This window comes from Lutra lutra, chromosome X (genome assembly GCF_902655055.1).
Source record: "Lutra lutra chromosome X, mLutLut1.2, whole genome shotgun sequence".
Classification (NCBI taxonomy): Eukaryota; Metazoa; Chordata; class Mammalia; order Carnivora; family Mustelidae; genus Lutra; species Lutra lutra.
The window spans coordinates 56002967-56022883 of NC_062296.1; the positions used below are offsets into that span (position 1 = coordinate 56002967).

The following is a 19917-nucleotide window of genomic DNA, read 5'->3' on the forward strand; positions in this document are numbered from 1 at the left end:
ATTAATGCTGGCTTCATAGAATGAATGTAGAAGCTTTCCCTCCTCTTATGTTTTCTGGAATAGTTGAGAATGGGTTTTAACTCTTCTGTAAATTTTCAATAGAATTCATCTATGAAGCCAGCTGGTCCTGGTCTTTTGTTTGTTGGGGATTTCTTGATTGGTGATTCAATTTCATTGCTGGTAATCAGTCTGTTCAAAGTTTTTATCTCTTCCTAGTTCAGTTAAGGAAGGTGATTTTTTTCCTAGGAATTTGTCCACTTATTCTAGGTTGTCCAATTGGTTGATGTATAATTTTTCATAATATTCTCTCGTAATCCTTTGTGTTTCTGCATCATCAGTTGTTATTTCTCTTCTTTCTCTCTGATTTTGTTTATTCTTCTCTCTCTCTCTCTTGGTAAGTCTGGTTAAAGGTCTATCAATTTAGTTTGTCTTTGCAAAGAACCAGCTCCTGGTTTTATTGATCTATTCTATTGGTTGTTTAATTTCTATTTCATTTATTCTGCTCTCATTTTTATTATTTTCTTTCTCGTACTGTTGTTGGATTTGGTTTTCTTTTTTCTATCTCCTTTAATGTAAGGTTAGGTTTTTGATATTTTTGAGATTTGAAATTTTTCTTGCTTTTTGAAGTAGGCCTATATTGCTATAAACTTCCCTCTTCAAACAGCCTTTCCTATATCCCAAAGGTTCAGGATTTTGTGTGTTCATTTTCACTTGTCTCAATGTTTTGTTTTGTTTTATTTTTTTATGTCCCCCTGACCTATTCATTGTTTAGTAGCATGCTATTTAACCTCCTTGTATTTGTTTTCTTTCCTGATTTTGCCCAGTGGTTGATTTCTAGTTTCACAGCATTGTGTAAGAAAATATGCATGATATGACTTCAGTCATCTTGATTTTGCTGAGACTTGTTTCATGGCCTAACATGTGATCTATCTGGAGAACATTCCAGATGCACTTGAAAAGAATGTCTATTCTACTGTTTTAGGATAGAATATTCTAAATATATCTGTTAGATCCATCTGGCCCAAATTGTCATTTAAGTCACTGTTTCCTTTTTGATCTCTTGGATGATTTATCCATTGATGTAAGTGAGCTGTTATAATACCAGCTATTATTTTATCATTATAAATTACTTCCTTTATTTTTTCATTTATTCACAATTTGTTTTTTCAAAGAGGTAAAGCATTTGGCTGTATGATACAGATACACCTTTATTTAAACCACTAAAAATGGTTTCTGTAATTTGCCACCGAATGTATTCCTTGCTGATTTATATAGTTTTCTTGTTTCTTTTTTTTGCATTATAATTTTTTAATTCAATTAATTAACATATAATGTATTATTCATTTCAGAGGTGTAGGTCTGTGATTCATCAGTCTTATATAATACCCAGTGCCCTCCTTAATATCACAGGCCCTCCTTAACGTCCATTTATCCCTCCTTAATGTCCATTTATCCCATAATGTCCAGTTATCCCATCCCTACATGCCCCTACCCTCCAGTAACCGTGTTTGTTTCCTATGATTAAGAGTCTCTTGGGGCGCCTGGGTGGCTCAGTGGGTTAAAGCCTCTGCCTTCGGCTCGGGTCATGATCCCAGGGTCCTGGGATCGAGCCCCGCATCGGGCTCTCTGCTCAGCAGGGAGCCTGCTTCCTCCTCTCTCTCTGCCTGCCTCTCTGCCTACTTGGATCTCTGTCTGTCAAATAAATAAATAAAATCTTTAAAAAAAAAAAACAGTCTCTTATGGTTCATCTCCCTCTCTGGTTTCATCTTGTTTTATTTTTTCCTCTCATCCCCTATAATCCTGTTTTGTTTCTTAAATTCCACATACCAGTGAGATCATATGATAATTGTCTTTCTCTGATTGACTTATTTCACTTAGTATAATACCCCTTACTTTCATCCACATCATTGCAAATGACAAGATTTAGTTTTTTGATGTCTGCTTAATATTCCAGTGTGTGTGTGTGTGTGTGTGTATGTGCACACATGTGCACACATGTGCACATGCGTATGTATAAACCAGATCTTTATCCATTTATCTGTCGATAGACATCTGGGCTTTTTCTGTAGTTTGGCTATTGTGGACATTGCTGCTATAAACATCGGGGTGCAGGTGTCCCTCCACATCACTACATTTGTATCTTCGGGGTAAATGCATAGCAGTGCAATTGCTGGATCATAGGGAAGCTCTATATTCAGCTTTCTGAGGAACCTCCATACTGTTTTCCAGAGTGGCTGCACAAGCTTGCATCCCCACCAGCAGTATAAGAGGGTTTTCCTTTCTCCACATCCTCACCAACATTTGTTGTTTCATGATTTGTTAATTTTAGCCATTCTGACTTGTGTGAGGTGGTATCTCATTGGGCTTTTGATTTGTATTTCACTGATATCATGTGATGTGGGACATTTTTTCATGTGTCTGTTGACCATTTGTGGGTCTTCTTTGGAGAAATGTCTGTTCATGTCTTCTGCCCATCCATTTTTTGACTGGATTATTTGGTTTTTGGGTGTGGAGTTTCATAAGTTATTTATAGATCTTGAATACTTGCCCTTTATTTGATATGTAATTTGCGAAAAATATCTTCTCTCATTCTGTCAGTTGTCTTTTGGTTTTGCTGTGCAAAAACTTTTCATCTTGATGAAGTCCCAATAGTTCATTTTTGCCTTTATTTTCCTTACCTTTGGAGACGTGTCTAGCAAGAAGTTGCTGCAGCTGAGGTCAAAGAGTTGCTCCTTGTGTTTTCCTCCAGGATTTTGATGGATTCCTGTCTCATATTTAAGTCTTTCACCCATTTTGAGTCTATTTTTGTGTATAGTGAAAGGAAATGGACCAGTTTCATTCTTCTGCACGTTGCTGTCCACTTTTCCCAACACCATTTGTTAAAGAGACTGCCTTTTCCCCACTGAATATCCTTTCCTGATTTGTTGAAGATTAGTTGACCATAGAGCTGAGGGTTCATTTCTGGATTCTCTATTCTGTTCCATTGATCTAAGTGTCTGTTTTTGTGCCAGTACCATACTGTCTTAATGATTACAACTTTGTAATAGAGCTTGAAGTCTAGAACTGTGATGCCACAAGTTTTGGTTTTCTTTTTCAACACTTCTTTAGCTATCCAGTGTCTTTTCTAGTTCCATGCAAATTTTAGCATTAAAATTTAGGTTCCAGTTCTGTGAACAAAGTTGATGGTATTTTGTAGGGATTGCATTGAAGGTGTAAATTGCTTTAAGTAGCATAGACATTTTAACAATATTTATTCTTCTAATCCATGAGCATGGAATGTTTTCTATTTCTTTGTGTCTTCCTCAGTTTCTTTCATGAGTGTTCTATAGTTTTCTGAAAACAGATACTTTGCCTCTTTGGTTAGGTTTATTCCTAGGTATCTTATGGCTTTTTGTGCGACCATAAATGGGATTGATTCCTTGATTTCTTTTTCTTTTGCCTCATTGTAAGTATATAGAAATGCAACTGATTTCTGTGCATTGATGTTTATATCCTGCCAATTTGCTGAATTCCTGTATGATTTCTAGCAATTTGGGGGTGGAGTCTTGTGTTTTCCACATAGACTATCATGTCATCTGCAAAGAGTGAGAGTTTTACTTCTTCTTTGCCAATTCGGATGCCTTTATTTCTTTTTATTGTCCAATTGCTGAGGCTGACTTCTAGTACTATGCTGAACAGCAGTGGTGATAATGGACATGTCTGCCATGTTCCTGACCTTAGGGGAAAAGCTCTCAGTTTTTGCCCCATTGAAAATGATATTTGCTGTGGGCTTTCCATAAATGGCTTTTATGATAACTCTATCCCTACACTGTGAAGAGTTTTAATCAAGAAAGGATGTTGTACTTTGTCAAATGCTTTTTCTACAGCTATTAAAAAGATCATATGGCTCTTGTCCTTTCTTTCAGTTATGTAGGATATCACATTGACTGATTTGCAGATGTTGAACCACCTTTGCAGCACAGGAATAAATCCCAGTTGGTCGTGGTGAATAATCCTTTTAATGTACTGTTGGTTTCTGTTGGCTAGTATTTTGGTGAGAATTTTTCCATCCATGTTCATCAGAGATATTGGTCTGTAATTCTTTTTTGGTAGGGTCGTTGATTTGGGGATCAAGGTAACACTAACATCATAGAAAGAGTTTGGAAGTTTTTCTTCCATTCCTATTTTTTGAAATAGCTTCAGAAGAGTAGGTGTTAATTTTTCTTTGAATATTTGCTACAATTCCCCTGGGAAGCCATCCAGCCCTGGGCTCTTGTTTGTTGGGAGATTTTTGATTACTGCTTCAATTTCCTTGTTGGTTATAGGTCTGTTCAGCTTTCCTATTTCTTCCTGTTCCAGTCTTGGTAGTTTATAAGTTTCCAGGAATGTATCCATTTCTTCTAGTTTGCTTAATTTGTTGGCATATAGTTGCTAGTAATCATTTTTAATAATTATTTCTATTTCTTTGGTGTTAGTCATGATCTCTGCCCTGTCATTCATGATTTTATTAATTTGGGTCCTTCCCCTTTTCTTTTGAATAAATCTGGCCAGTGGTTTATTGATCTTATTAATTCTATTAAAGAACCAGCTTCTAGGTTCATTGATCTGTTTTACTGTCCTTTTGGTTTCTATTTCATTGATTTCTGCTCTGATCTTTATTATTTCTCTTCTCCTGCTGGGTTTAGGCTTGTTTGTTGTTCTTTCTCAACGAGCTTTAGGTATAAGGTTAGGTTATGTATTTGAGACCTTTCTTGTTTCTTGAGAAAGTCTTGTATTGCTGTATACTTCCCTCTTAGGACCACTTTTGCTGCATCACAATGATTTTGAGCAGTTGTGTTTTCATTTTCATTTGTTTCCATGAATTTTTTTAATTCTTTAATTTCCTGGTTGACCCATTCATTCTTTAGTAGGATACTCTTTAGCCTCCATTTATTTCTTTCCAAATTTCTTTTTGGGACTGAGTTCCAGTTTCAAAGCATTGTGGTCTGAAAACATGCAGGGAATGATCCCAGTCTTTTGGTACTAATTGAGACTTAATTTGAGACCCAGTATGTTATCTATTCTGGAGAATGTTCCATGTGCACTTGAGAAGAATATGTGTTCTGTTGCTTTAAGATGGAGTGTTCTGGATAAGTGTGAAGTCCATCTGGTCCAGTGTGTCACTCAAAGCCCTTATTTCCTTCTTGATCTTCTGCTTAGATGACCTGTCCATTTTAGTGAGGGAGGGTGTTATATTCCCCTACTATTATTGTATTATTATCAATGTGTTTCTTTAACTTTGTTATTAATTGTTTTATGTAAGTGCCTGCTCTCATGTTAAGGGCATAAATATTTATAACTGTTATATCTTCTTGTTGGATAAACTCTTACAATATAGTGTCCTCCCTCATCTCTTATTCTAGTCTTTGGCTAAAATCTAATTTGTCTGATACAAATATTGGCACCCCAGCTTTCTTTTGTTGTCCATTAGCATGATAAATGGTTTTATATTTAAAAGGACATCTGGAGGTGTCTTTGGATCTAAATATGTCTTTAAGACAGCATATCAGTCGTTCTTGCTTTTATCCAATCTGATATCCTATGTCTTTTGATTGGGGGCATTTAGCCCATTTAAATTCAGAGTAACTACTGAAAGATATGAATTTAATGTCATTGTATTACCTGTAAAGTGACTGTTACTGTATATTGTCTCTGTTCCTTTCTGGTCTATGTTACTTTAGGGCTCTCTCTTTGCTTAGAGGATCCCTTTTAACATTGCTTGTAGGGCTGGTTTAGTGATCACAAATTCTTTTAGTTTATGTTTGTCCTAGAAGGTTTTTTTTTTATCACTCCATCTTTTTTTTTTTTTGCAGTCCCCAAATGATTTTATTTTTTTTTTCACTTTTTTTTTTAATTTTTTTATTTTTTCAGCATAACAGTATTCATTATTTTTGCACCACACCCAGTGCTCCATGCAATCTGTGCCCTCTACAATACCCACCACCTGGTGCCCCCAACCTCCCACCCCCCACCCCTTCAAAATTCTCAGATCGTTTTTCAGAGTCCATAGTCTCTCATGGTTCACCTCCCCTTCCAATTTCCCTCAACTCCCTTCTCCTCTCCATCTCCCCTTGTCCTCCATGCTATTTGTTATGCTCCACAAATAAGTGAAACCATATGATAATTGACTCTCTCTGCTTGACTTATTTCACTCAGCATAATCTCTTCCAGTCCCGTCCATGTTGCTACAAAACTTGGGTATTCATCCTTTCTTTCTTTTTTTTTTTTTTTTTTACAGCTTTATAAACATATATTTTTATCCCCAGGGGTACAGGTCTGCGAATCGCCAGGTTTACACACTTCACAGCACTCACCATAGCACATACCCTCCCCAATATCCATAACCCCACCCCCTCTCCCAACCCCCTCCCCCCATCAACCCTCAGTTTGTTTTGTGAGATTAAGAGTCACTTATGGTTTGTCTCCCTCCCAATCCCATCTTGTTTCATTTACTCTTCTCCTACCCCCTCAACCCCCCATGTTGCATCTCCTCTCCCTCATATCAGGGAGATCATATGATAGTTGTCTTTCTCCGATTGACTTCTTTCGCTAAGCATGATACCCTCTAGTTCCATCCACGTCGTCGCAAATGGCAAGATTTCATTTCTTTTGATGGCTGCATAGTATTCCATTGTGTATATATACCACATCTTCTTTATCCATTCGTCTGTAGATGGACATCTAGGTTCTTTCCATAGTTTGGCTATTGTAGACATTGCTGCTATAAACATTCGGGTGCATGTGCCCCTTCGGATCACTATGTTTGTATCTTTAGGGTAAATACCCAGCAGTGCAATTGCAGGGTCATAGGGTAGTTCTATTTTCAACATTTTGAGGAACCTCCATGCTGTTTTCCAGAGTGGTTGCACCAGCTTGCATTCCCACCAACAGTGTAGGAGGGTTCCCCTTTCTCCGCATCCTCGCCAGCATCTGTCATTTCCTGACTTGTGAATTTTAGCCATTCTGACTGGTGTGAGGTGATATCTCATGGTGGTTTTGATTTGTATTTCCCTGATGCCGAGTGATATGGAGCACTTTTTCATGTGTCTGTTGGCCATCTGGATGTCTTCTTTGCAGAAAAGAAAAATGTTCCATGCTCCTGGATTGGAAGAATAAACTCCATCTTTTTTTTAATTACAATTTATTTCTTTTCAGTGTAACAGAATTCATTGTTTATGCACCACACCCAGTGCTCCAAGCAATCCATGCCCTCCGTAATACCCACCACCTGGCTCCCCCAACCTCCCACCCCACGCCCCTTCAAAACCCTCAGATTGTTTTTCAGAGTCCATAGTCTCTCATGGTTCACCTCCCCTTCCAATTTCCCTCAACTTTCTTCTCTTCTCCATCTCCCTATGTCCTTCATGTTATTTGTTATGCTCCACAAATAAGTGAAACCATATGATAATTGACTCTCTCTGCTTGACTTATTTCACTCAGCATCATCTCTTCCAGTCCCGTTCATGTTGCTACAAAAGTTGGGTATTCATCCTTCTGATGGAGGCATAATACTCCATAGTGTATATGGACCACATCTTCCTTATCCATTCGTCCGTTGAAGGGCATCTTGGTTCTTTCCACAGTTTGGCAACCATGGCCACTGCTGCTATAATATCACTCCATCTTTTTTTAATGACATCCTAGCTGGATAAAGTATTCTTGGCTCCATATTTTTCTCACTTAGCACCCTTAATATACCATGCCAGTCCTTTCTGGCCTGCTAGGTCTCTGTGGATAAGTCTTCTGTCAATCTAATGTTTCTACCCTTGTAGGTTATAGACTTCTTGTCCTAGGCTGCTTTCAGAATTTTCTCTTTGTCTTTGAGATTTGCAAATTTCACTATTACATGTTGGGGTGTTGATCTATTTTTATTAATTTTGAGGGGAGCTCTCTGTGCCTCCTAGATTTTTATGCCTGTTTCCTTCCCCAAATTAGGGAGCTCTCCACTGTAATTTGCTCCAATATACCTTCTGCCCCCTCTCTCTTTTCTCTTCTTTTGGGATCCCAATTATTCTAATATTGTTCTGCTTTATGGTATCACTTATCTCTCACAAAATCTCTCCTTGTGATCCAGTAGTTGTTTATCTCTCTTTTTCTCAGCTTTTTTATTCTCCATCATTTGGTCTTCTATATTACTAATTCTCTCTTCTGCCTCATTTATCCTACCAGGAAGAGCCTCCCTTTTTTATTGCATCTCATTAATAGTCTTTTTGATTTCAACTTGGTTAGATTTTAGTTCTTTTATTTCTCCAAAAATGGATTCTCTAGTGTCTTCTATACTTTCTTCAAGTATAGTTTCTTTATAATCATTATTCTGAACTCTTTCTTATGTCCATACTGATTAGGTCCCTGGCACTCAGTACTGCCTCTTGTTCTCTTTTCTGAAGTGAGTTTTTCTGTCTTGTTATTCTTGTCCAGAGAATAGATAAACAGGAGAACAAAATACTAAAATGGGAGCAACAACCCCAGGGAAATGTACACTAAATGAATCAGAAGAGACCCAAAACTGGGGGAAAATTTTTTTTAAAAAGAAAGAATATAGGGACACCTGGGTGGCTCAGTTGGCTGGGCAGCTGCCTTCGGCTCAGGTCATGATCCCAGCGTCCTGGGATCGAGTCTCACATCAGGCTCCTTGTTCTGTGGGGAGCCTGCTTCTCCCTCTGCCTCTGCCTGCCACTCTGTCTGCCTGTGCTCTCTCTCTCTCTCTCTCTTTCTGACAAATAAATAAAATCTTTTAAAAAAGAGAGAGAATATAATCAAGTGAGTAGAATAGAGCAATACACTGGATTCTGTGCAGTGTAGAGAATACACTGGATTCTTTAGTTTGGTCTGTTTTAGAAAACTAGCTCTCAAATTTGTAAAGAAAGAAAAACATATATGTAAAAGAATAAGTTAAATAAAATGAAAGGATAGAATGTAACTATAAAAGTGGAAATTAAAAGAAAAGAAAAAACAGAAGAGAAAAACAGCAACAAATAAAAAGAAGGAATATAAACAGGTGAACAGAACAGAGCAATACACTATCTACTGAGTGTATATTGGTCAGTTTGTTACAAGAAACTATCTCCCAAAATTGTAAGGAAATAAAAATGTATATATACAAAAATACACTTAAATACATTGAAAGGATAAGATGTAACTGTAAAGGTGAAAATAAAAAAAGACTTGAACAAAGCAAAAAAAAGGAAGAAGGGAAAAAAGAAAAAAGAGATTATGATTAGATAGGTGAATAGAACAGAACCATTCACTAGATTTTGGGTGTATTTTGGTCTATTAGAAGAAACTGCATCCCAAAATTATAAAGAAAAAAAACTTACATACATACAAAAATAAGTTATACACAAACAATGAATCCTGGAACACTACATCAAAATCTAATGATGTACTGTATGGTGACTAACATAACATAATAAAAAATATATTTAAAATAATTAAATAATAAATAAATAAATACAATGAAGGGATAAAATGTAACTCTAGGGGCACCTGGGTGGCGCAGTGGGTTAAGCCTCTGCCTTCAGCTCAGGTCATGGTCTCATGGTCCTGGGATCGAGCCCCACATCAGGCTCTCTGCTCAGCAGGGAGCCTGCTTCCCGCTCTCTCTCTGCCTGCTGCTCAGCTTACTTGTGATCTCTCTCTCTCTCTCCCTGTCAAATAAATAAATAAAATATTTTTTAAAAACTGTAACTGTAAAAATGAAAATTTAAAAAGTTTTTTTTAGAAAGAGTTGATAAAATAAATTGGTTGAAAAAAAGAAAGAAAAAATTTGGAGGAGATTATGCTGAGTGAAATAAGTCAAGCAGAGAAAGTTGATTATCATATGGTTTCACTTACTTGTGGAAACATGAGGAATAGCATGGAGAACATTAGGAGAAGGAAGGTAAAAATGAAGGGGGGGATTGGATGGGGAGATGAACTATAAGAGACTATGGACTCTGAGAAAGAAACTGAGGGTTTTAGAGGGGAGGGGGTGGGAGGATGGGTTGCCCTGGTGATGGGTATTAAAGAGGACACATATTGTGTAGAGCACTGGGTGTTATAAGTAAACAATGAATCTTGGAATACCTCATCAAAAACTAATGACATACTGTATGATGACATAACAATAAAAATAATAATATAAAAAATAATAAATAAAGATTTTTGTTCTGAAAAAACAAGTTCTTAAAAAAGAGAATTAAAGTTGAAAGATTACAGAACCATGAATTCTATGTGCTGTATTCCCTTAGGGCTGGAGTTTTGCAGTTCTTTTTTTTTTTTTATTTGACAGAGAGAGATCACAAGCAGGCAGAGAGGCAGGCAGAGAGAGAGGAGGAAGCAGGCTCCCCGCTGAGCAGAGAGCCCGATGCGGGGCTCAATCCCAGGACCCTGAGATCATGACCTGAGCCGAAGGCAGCGGCTTAACCCACTGAGCCACCCAGGCGCCCCAGTTTTGCAGTTCTTGATTGGTAAACTTGGTCTTATCTGGATGATCTTGCTGATCTTCTGGGGGAGAAGCCTGTTCATTGATTCTCAAGTGTCTTTGCCCTAGGCAGAATTGTACTGCCCTTGCCAGGGAACCAGGCTTTGTAATCTACTCTAGTTTGCTCTATGTGGTTTTGTTCCCTTAAGGTTTTCCATACAGCTTTAGAGGATGAGAATGAAAATGGCAACCTCCCAATCTCCCACCCCTGAGCAGAAAGCTGGGGGCCCCACTCCTCAGTAAACCCTCAGAGAATAGCAGTCAGTCACTCTTGTCTCTCTCTCCCAGCCTGTAACTGAGCATTTCTGTCTCAGGCACATGACACGTTTCAGGTCTCCAAAGCCGGCAGACTCCTGCGGTGTACTCCCATGCTGCTCTTCCGGGGGGGGGAAGTGGGGTGGTCTCACTGGCTCTGCAGTTTGTTGGACTCTCTCCAATAGCAGTCAACCGATTGTGCCGTGGTTCCCAGTTTATGGCAACCCTGAGCTGAGAGCCCACTCTTGGGCTCCCTCTTTGCAGCCAGCTTCCCTGCTCTGAAGCCTGGGAGCTCTGTCACACTCAAGCATTCCCAATCTTCCTGTGACCCCAAGGATCCTGAGACCACAATGTCCCAGCTAGAGTTTCGTGCCCCCCCCCCCCGCACTTAGCCTGAGTGATGTCCCTCACTAGAGCCAACTTCTAAAAGTTCTGATTAATGTTCCACTGCTATATCACTTGCCAGTAGTTGGCTTATGGAGGCTCCCTCTCCCTGTAGCTTATCTTCCCATATATCATCTCAGATTCACTTTTCCACACTTCCTACTTTGCAAAAAGTGGTTGCTTTTCTATTTGTAGAGTTTCAGCTATTCTTTTCTTACATCTCTCGTGGAGTTTGCAGGTGTTCAGAATTATTTGATAGCTATCTAGCTAAATCCCTGGGGCCAGATGAAATTAAAGTCTCCTACTTCTTTGCCATCTTGTAAATAAATCTTCCTTTATGTTTTTTAATAGCTACTTTATGTATTTGGGCGCTCCCATGTTGGGTGCATAAATATTTACAATTGTTATATCTTCCTGTTGGATTGTTCCTTTTATGATTATATAGTGTCTTTCTTTGACTCTTGTTAGAGTCCTCATTTTATTTATTTTTATTTTTACTTTTTAAAGATTTTATTTATTTATTTGATGGAGAGAGACCATGAGAAAGAGGGAACACAAGCAGGGGGAGTGGGAGAGAGAGAAGCAGGTTTCTTGCTGGGCAGAGAGCCCAATGTGGGGCTCAGTTCCAGGACCCCAGGATCATGACCTGAGCCAAAGGCAGAATCTTAATGACTAAGCCACCCAGGCACCCCAAGTCTTTGTTTTAAAAGTCTACTTTATCCAATACAAGAATTGCTACCCTGGCTTTCTTTTCATTCCTATTGACATGATAAATGGTTTTCTATCCCTTAACTTTCAATCTGCATGGGTCTATAGGTTTGAAATGAGTCTCTTATATGCAGCATATAGGTGGGTCTTGCTTTTTTATCCACTCACATTGATTAATTTGTGATGTTGAACCAAACTTGCAGCCCTGGAATAAATCCCACTTGGTCGTGGTGAATAATCCTTTTAATGTACTGTTGAATCCTATTGGCTAGTATTTTTGTGAGAATTTTCGCATCTGTGTTCATCAAGGATATTGGTCTGTAGTTCTCTTTTTTAATGGGATCCTTGTCTGGTTTTGGGATCAAGGTGATAAAATGAGTTTGGAAGTTTTCCTTCCATTTCTATTTTTTGGAACACTTTCAGGAGAATAGGAATTAGTTCTTCTTTAAATGTTTGGTAGAATTCCCCCGGGAAGCCATCTGGCCCTGGGCTTTTGTTTGTTTGGAGATTTTTGATGACTCTTTCAATCTCCTTACTGGTTATGGGTCTGTTCCGGTTTTCTATTACTTCCTGGTTCAGTTGTGGTAGTTTATACGTCTCTAGGAATGCATCCGTTTCTTCCAGATTGTCAAATTTGTTGGCGTAGAGTTGCTCATAGTATGTTCTTATAATTGTCTGTATTTCTTTGGTGTTCGTTGTGATCTCTCCTCTTTCATTCATGATTTTATTTATTTGGGTCCTTTCTCTTTTCTTTTTGATAAGTCCGGCCAGGGGTTTATCAATCTTATTAATTCTTTCAAAGAAACACCTCCTAGTTTCGTTGATTTGTTCTATTGGTTTTTTTGGTTTCTATCTCATTGATTTCTGCTCTGATCTTTATGATTTCTCTTCTCCTGCTGGGTTTAGGATTTCTTTCTTGTTCTTTCTCCAGCTCCTTTAGGTGTAGAGTTAGGTTGTGTACCTGAGACCTTTCTTGTTACTTGAGAAAGGGTTGTACCGCTATATATTTTCCTCTAGGACTGCCTTTGTTGTGTCCCACAGATTTTGAACCGTTGTGTTTTCATTATCATTTGTTTCCATGAATTTTTTCAATTCTTCTTTAATTTCCTGGTTGACCCATTCATTCTTTAGAAGGGTGCTGTTTGGTCTCCATGTATTTGGGTTCTTTTCAAATTTCCTCTTGTGATTGAGTTCTAGCTTTAGAGCATTGTGGTCTGAAAATATGCAGGGAATGATCCCAATCTTTTGATACCGGTAGAGACCTGATTTAGGACCGAGGATGTGATCTCTTCTGGGGAATGTTCCATGTGCACTAGAGAAGAATGTGTATTCTGTTGTTTTGGGATGAAATGTTCTGAATATATCTGTGATGTCCATCTGGTCCAGTGTGTCATTTAATGCCTTTATTTCCTTGTTGATCTTTTGCTTGGATGATCTGTCCATTTCAGCGAGGGAGTGTTAAAGTCCCCTACTATTATTGTATCATTGTTGATGTATTTCTTTGATTTTGTTACTAATTGGTTTATATAGTTGGCTGCTCCCACGTTAGGGGCATAGATACTTAAAATTGTTAGATCTTCTTGTTGGACAGATCCTTTGAGTATGATATAGTGTCCTTCCTCATCTCTTATTATAGCATTTGGCTTAAAATCTAATTGATCTGATATAAGGATTGCCACCCCTGCTTTTTTCTGATGTCCATTAGCATGGTAAATTGTTTTCCACACCCTCACTTTAAATCTGGAGATGTCTTCGGGTCTAAAATGAGTTTCTTGTAGGCAACATATAGATGGGTTTTGTTTTTTTATCCATTCTGATACCCTGTGTCTTTTGATTGGGGCATTTAGCCCATTAACATTCAGAGTAAATATTGAGAGATATGAATTTAGTGCCATTGTATTGCCTGTAAGGTGACTGTTACTGTATATTGTCTCTGTTCCTTTCTGATCTACTACTTTTAGGCTCTCTCTTTGCTTAGAGGACCCCTTTCAATATTTCCTGTAGAGCTGGTTTGGTGTTTGCAAATTCTTTCTGTTTTTGTTTGTCCTGGAAGCTTTTTATCTCTCCTTCTATTTTCAATGATAGCCTAGCTGGATATAGTATTCTTGGCTGCATGTTTTTCTCGTTTAGTGCTCTGAATATATCATGCCAGTTCTTTCTGGCCTGCCAGGTCTCTGTGGATAAGTCTGCTTGCCAATCTAATATTTTTACCATTGTATGTTACAGACTTCTTGTCCTGGGCTGCTTTCAGGATTTTCTCTTTGTCACTAAGACTTGTAAATTTTACTGTTAGGTGAGGAGGTGTGGACCAATTCTTATTGATTTTGAGGGGGGTTCTCTGCACCTCCTGGATTTTGATCCTTGTTCCCTTTGCCATATTAGGGAAATTCTCTCCAATAATTCTCTCCAATATACCTTCTGCTCCCCTCTCTCTCTCTTCTTCTTCTGGAATCCCAATTATTCTAATGTTGTTTCATCTTATGGTGTCATTTATCTCTCGAATTCTCCCCTCGTGGTCCAGTAGCTGTTTGTCCCTCTTTTGCTCAGCTTCTTTATTCTCTGTCATTTGGTCCTCTATATCGCTAATTCTTTCTTCTGCCTCATTTATCCTAGCAGTGAGAGCCTCCATTTTTGATTGCACCTCATTAATAGCTTTTTTTATTTCAACTTGGTTAGATTTTAGTTCTTTTATTTCTCCAGAAAGGGCTTTTATATCTCCCGAGAGGTTTCTCTAATATCTTCCATGCCTTTTTCGAGCCCGGCTAGAACCTTGAGAATCGTCATTCTGAACTCTATATCTGACATATTACCAATGTCTGTATTGATTAGGTCCCTAGCCTTCGGTACTGCCTCTATTTCCTTTTTTTGTGGTGAATTTTTCTGCCTTGTCATTTTGTCCAGATAAGAGTATATGAAGGAGCAAGTAAAATGCTAAAAGTGTGGCAACAACCCCAGGAAAATATGCTTTAGCCAAATCAGAAGAGATCCCAAATCATGGGGGGGAGAAAGGGGGTAAAACGAGGTTCAGAAAGAAAAAAAAAAGAATCAATTAAAAAAAGAAAACGAATAAAGAAAAAATTAAAAAAGAAAAAATATATATATATTAGATAAACTAGTTAAAAAACGTTAAAAAAGAAAAGGGTAAAAGTTTAAAAAAATTTAGCAGAAGACAAAAAAAAATTGAAAAAGAAAAAAAAATAAATTAACTGCAAGACTAAAGAATTATGGGGAGAAAGCCATGAGTTCCGTGCTTTGCTTTCTCCTCCTCTGGAATTCCGCTGCTCTCCTTGGTATTGAACCTGCACTCCTTGGTAGGTGAACCTGGTCCTGGCTGGATTTCTTGTTGATCTTCTCGGGGAGGGGCCTGTTGTAGTGATTCTCAAGTGTCTTTGCCCCTGGCGGAGTTGCACCGCCCTTACCAGGGGCCGGGCTGAGTAATCAGCTCGGGTTTGCTTTTGGAAGCTTTTGTTCCCTGAGCGCTTTCCATAGAGTTCCAGAGGACGGGAATGAAGATGGCAGCCTCCCAGTCTCCGGCCCAGAGGAGCCGAGAGCCCGGGGCCCCACTCCTCAGTGCGCCCTCAGAGAACAGCACCCAATTACTCCCATCACCCTGGCCTCCAGCCGCGCTCCGAGCTCACCGAGCCTGTGACCGGTTCAAGGTATCCCCGAGCTGAGAGCTCACTCCTCGGCTCTGTCTCTGTAGCTGGCTTCCCCGTTCTAATACCTGCAAGCTCTGTGACACTCAGACACCCCCGATCCTTCTGTGACCCTGCGGGACCTGAGGCCACGCTGACCCCACGTGGGCTTGATGATGTTCTAGAACCTAGGTGAGGTTTGGTGGGCTGAGGTCCGGAGCCGATGACCAAGAAAGAATTCTTGAGACATCTTTAGTGCAAACTGGTGGTTTATTAAAGCACAGGGACAGGACCAGTGGGCAGGAAGAGCTGCTGTCCCGGATTGTGAGGGATGGCAGGTTATGTACCCTGCGGTTGGGGGAAGGTGAGGGAATGGTTGGTTTCAAGGAGTTTTCATATGCTAAAGAGGGCCTACAAGGTGCTGGGATACCGGAGGCCTTGTGGCTTGATCAGTGTTGCCTTTAGGTCAGGCATTAACATCAAGATAGTTGGGAGATTCTTGGTGGGATGTCACAATCCTGCTATCAATCGTCTTTGTTAGTGAGATTTAGGTTCAGAAGAGATTTAACTATATTTACATTCCCTTCTATCTCAGCCTCCTTCAGTTTTGTTTATGGTGGGGAAGGTGACATTAGGTTATTTGCCTCTGGAAATTTGTTCTATTGATAAGGTAACTTCTTTGTTTGTAGATCTTGAGGAGTTTGTAAACCAAGAGAGACTCCGTCTTACAGGATTGTGATCTCTGCAAGTTAACTATTTGTTTCTCGTTTATGGCAGTCAGGGGTGCCTGAGGAATGCAACACATATGACTGAGGGGGAGCAGATGGAGAGGGGGTGCAAGGTGCCAGCTTTTGCTTTGTCTTCAGCCAGCCTCCTGCTCCTTCATCAGGCTTCCACCGGTTTAGCCTCTGGAGCGATGTCCCTCAGCAGAACAGACTTTTAAAAGTCCTGATTTTGTGCTCCATTGCTCCGCCGCTTGCCAGAAGCCGGCCCCTCCCCCCGCGGTCTATCTTCCCAGTTGTTTTGGATTCACTTCTCCGCCAGTCCTACCTTTCAAAAAGTGGTTGATTTTCTGTTTCTAGAATTGCTGTTCTTCTTCTCTTCGTTCTCCCGTTGGATTTGTGGGTGTTTGCAATCTTTAGATAAGCTATCTAGTTGATCTCCTGCTACCTGAAGTAGTCTCAGCTGCTACTTCTCCGCCATCTTGACTCCTCCCCTCCCACTATCAGTTTTTTATTTGTGGTTACCATTAGCTTTGTATATAACATCTTCTGCATATAGGAGTCTATATTAAGTTGATGGTCACTTAAGTTTGAACTCATTCTGAAAGAACTAAATTTTTACCCCTCTCCCACTCCACTTTACATCATTTCATTTTGTGAATCCCTTAGCTGATTTTTATAGATATACTTAATTTTACTGTGTCTGTGCTTCCTAGTTTTCTTAGTCCTGCTTATGGTTTTTCCTTTCCACTCAAAGAGTCTTCTTTAGCATTTCTTTTAAGTCTGGTTCAGTGGTGATGAATTCTTTTAACTTTTCTTTGTCTGGGAAACTATCTTTCCTTCTTTTCTGAACAATAGCCTTGCTAGATAGAGTATTCTTGGCTGCAGGGTTTTTTTCCTTTCACCACTTTGAATATATTATGGAAATCCCTTCTGGTCTGCAAAGTTTCTGCTGAAAATCAACTGATAGACTTATGGACTTTTTTCTTGTATGTAACTGTTTTCTCTTGCTGCTTTTAAAATTCTCTTTATCACTACTTCTTGCCATTTTAATTATTATGTGTCTTGGTGTGAACCTCCTTGGGCTAATTTTGTTGGGGGCTCTCTGTGTCTACTGGATCTGGATTTTTGTTTCTTTCTCCATATTAAGGAATATTTTCAGCTATTATTTCTTTAAATAAATTTTCTGCCCTCTCTTCTGTCTCTTCTCCTTCTGGGATCCACATAATGTGAACAGTGTTATGCTTGATGGTGTCACTGCATTCCCTTAATCTATTCTCATTCTTTATTACTCTTTTTTCTTCCCCCTGTTCAGCTTGACTGTTTTCTATTACTCTATCCTCCAGGTTGCTGATCTATTCTGCTTCCTCTAGTCTACTATTTATTCCCTCTAATGTATTTTTAATTTCAGTTATTGAGTTTTTCATCTTCAATTGGTTTTTTTTATGTTTTCTATCTCTTTGTTGAGGATCTCACTGAGGTCCTCCACTCTTTTCTCAAGTCAAGTGACTATCTTTATGACCATCACTTTAAATTTTCTATCAGGTATATTGTTAGCTCTGTTTTGTTTAGCTCTCTTGCTGTGATTTTGACCTGTTCTTTCATTTGTGACATATTCCTCTGTCTCACCATTTTTTTCTAAATCTCTGTATCTGTTTCTATGTGCTAGGAAAGTCAGCTATGCTGCCTGCTCTTGAAAGCAGTGGCATTATGAAAAAGAGTTCCCATAGTGCCCTGTAATGCAATGTCCCCTGTTCCTCAGAACGTGGTCCTTCAAGGGTGTCTCCTATATGTGTTGCATGTGCCCTGCGATTGTGGCTGAGCTGCATTTGCCTTCAGTCCACTCATCTGCAATGGCTCTCTTTGCCTGTTGTGGGCAGTGTTTCATCCCTGTTTTGTCAATGGGCAAGTTTGGGGCCACACTGGGCTTGAGCTGGGTCAGACCAGGCACTTGTCAAAGCTGCAGACACCAAACTGCAGGATGCTTTCCCCGTGTTGCCCCCTGAAAGGCTTTTATTAGTAGGCAGGGCATTCTCCCTGTGTTGCCCCCTGAGAAGCTTTCATTGGTGGTTGGGCCCTCCTATCAAACCAGAAGTCTTCCCCCAGCCCATGCTGCATTTGTAGTTGAAATGTGTGTGTGGTTTTCTTCCCCTCTCTCCAGGGCAGGAGTCACTCTGGAGGGACATGTTGGATGGGGTGGGTCTTCTGCTAAGGGTGTGTTGAATGGAGTGGGTCTTCAGGAATATGCAGGGAGCAGGGTGCCTGGTGTTAGCAAGGTGTATGCTAATCTCTGGGGGAGGGGACCTGTAGCTGCTTTGGAGAATTATTGAGGATGGGTTGAAGGGGGCAGGTCCACAGAAGTGCATGGGGGTGAGGTGTGCTGTTAGCAAGCTAGGTGGAAAGTATTCCTATTTGTTCCCACAGGTGTCTGTGTATCTAGGCTGGGAGCAGAGGGTAGGAAATGGAACCTTCCAGCTCTTTTGTTCTTGGAGAAGTCTCCTAAGGATCCCTGCCCTCCCAGCCCGCATTCTGAGATTAGTAAATTAATCTCCTTCCTATATGTACCAATTGTTTTTCAAATTGCTACTTTGATGCTGTATTTTAGTGGGGTTGTTTGTTTTGTTGTGTCTTTAAGGGCAGAAACTCAGTTTTCTACTGCCTTCTAGCTCTTCCAGAGCTGAGCCCACTGACTTTTAAAGTTCTTGGTGTTGAGACTCACTGATTGTAGGAACTTGCAAACTTAAATCCTTCTGTTTTTCAAAGCCAAATGTTATGGGGATTTGTCTTCCCAGTGTGGGTCCCCCATGCCTGAGGTGACCGGTGTGGTGTCTTCTCCTCTCCCTTCTCTATGCCCGTGGTGTTCCTCCCTCCTGCATAGAATCTTGTAGGTCAGTTTGGTTCCCAATCATGTCCCTGCCCTTCCTACCACTGTCAGTATGGCCTCTTCTCTATGATTAGCTGTGAATAGTATGTTTTGCCAGTCTTTGGGTCATCTTCAGTGTTATTTACACCAGTGTGGCTGTTATCTAGGTGTGTCCATGGGATGAGGTAAGCTTAGGATCCTTCTGTTCTGCCATCTTCCTGGAAGTCCCAGAACCCTCTTTTTTTTTTTTTTTTTTTTTGGAAGAACAAACTCTTTTTTTTTATTTGTCAGAGAGAGAGGGAGAGAGAGCGAGCATAGGCAGGCAGAATGGCAGGCAGAGGCAGAGGGAGAAGCAGGCTCCTGCTGAGCAAGGAGCCCGATGCGGGACTCCATCCCAGGATGCTGGGATCATGACCTGAGCCGAAGGCAGCTGCTTAACCAACTGAGCCACCCAGGCGTCCCAGAACCCTCTTTTTAATAAAAGCAAGTGTACCTTTCACTGGGAATCCCTTTCACTGGGAATTGTAAAAGAAAGGGAAGGCTGATAAACCTCCATTATGGGAAAAGTCCAACTTCATCACATTTCCATCTTTCACCAAATGAAGAGTAGCATTATGCCTCCTAACACATGTACCATGTACCTCAGCATGTACCAAGCATCTGCCCACACCTAGACACAAGTGTACACCAAGCATGTATGCACATGGTTGTATACCAGAACATACATGACAATATGTACAAATACATGCTAGAAATATACCCACATTAATTTCTACAACAACAATAACTAACACTTGTATAGCACCCTGTGCCAGGAAACGTTTAAGGATTTTTAATGCATTAATTTATTTAATCTTCACAATTGCCCTA

General features: G+C 39.8%; 1 protein-coding gene across 1 annotated transcript in view; it reads left to right on the top strand.

Moving 5' to 3' along the window:
• DGKK (diacylglycerol kinase kappa) overlaps positions 1-19917 on the top strand; it is a 166875-nt gene that overhangs the window by 125158 nt on the left and 21800 nt on the right. The window lies entirely within an intron of this gene.